General features: G+C 38.4%; 1 protein-coding gene across 1 annotated transcript in view; it reads left to right on the top strand.

Annotated features, from left to right (window-relative positions):
• LOC112155138 (receptor tyrosine-protein kinase erbB-4) overlaps nt 1-591 on the top strand; it is a gene marked incomplete in the record, with an annotated part of 293,012 nt that overhangs the window by 274,811 nt on the left and 17,610 nt on the right.

Raw genomic sequence — 591 nt, 5'->3', positions numbered from 1 at the left:
AGGTGGCAGTGTGCTGTGTGGAAATGAGCCCTGAGCACACTGCTTCCCTGATGACAGCCGGTAAGGTTATTTTGTTTGGTGAAGGGATGGTACATGGTACAGACATTGTTTTCTTATAATAACGGGACTGTTTTGCCACAATACCGGCAATGTCTTCTCATGACAAAGACATCTTTCTTTTATTCACATTTTTCTTTTTTTTTCGATTTTCACTTGATAACGACATCCACTATCTTTTTATTACAAGAAAGGTTTTTTTTTTTTTTCGTTAGGAGAACACATGAAAATTTATTGTAGATCATCGTATATTTTTCAGCTTGTGCATTAAAAAAAAATTGTCTCGAACAACTAGGGTTTAAAATGCTCACTGTGCAGAAATTTGGAAATATTTACTTGGAAATGTATATTATTGTATTCATCTGGTAATCCACCCTGAAGTGAATTCAGCAGTTACGCTAAAAAGCTTGAGTGAGTGACAGTATCCCGCTAACACAGTGGCAGCACGCAGGTGCATTTCCATGCGAGGTGCACGTCTGTCTGCAGCTGCATTTAGGTCTGTATGCAAATGTGCAGATGTGCTTTAAAACCCTC

Source organism: Oryzias melastigma, linkage group LG21, assembly GCF_002922805.2.
Source record: "Oryzias melastigma strain HK-1 linkage group LG21, ASM292280v2, whole genome shotgun sequence".
Classification (NCBI taxonomy): domain Eukaryota; kingdom Metazoa; phylum Chordata; class Actinopteri; order Beloniformes; family Adrianichthyidae; genus Oryzias; species Oryzias melastigma.
Note: the sequence above shows the minus strand (reverse complement) of the source record. Positions and strands in the feature narration are given on the sequence as shown.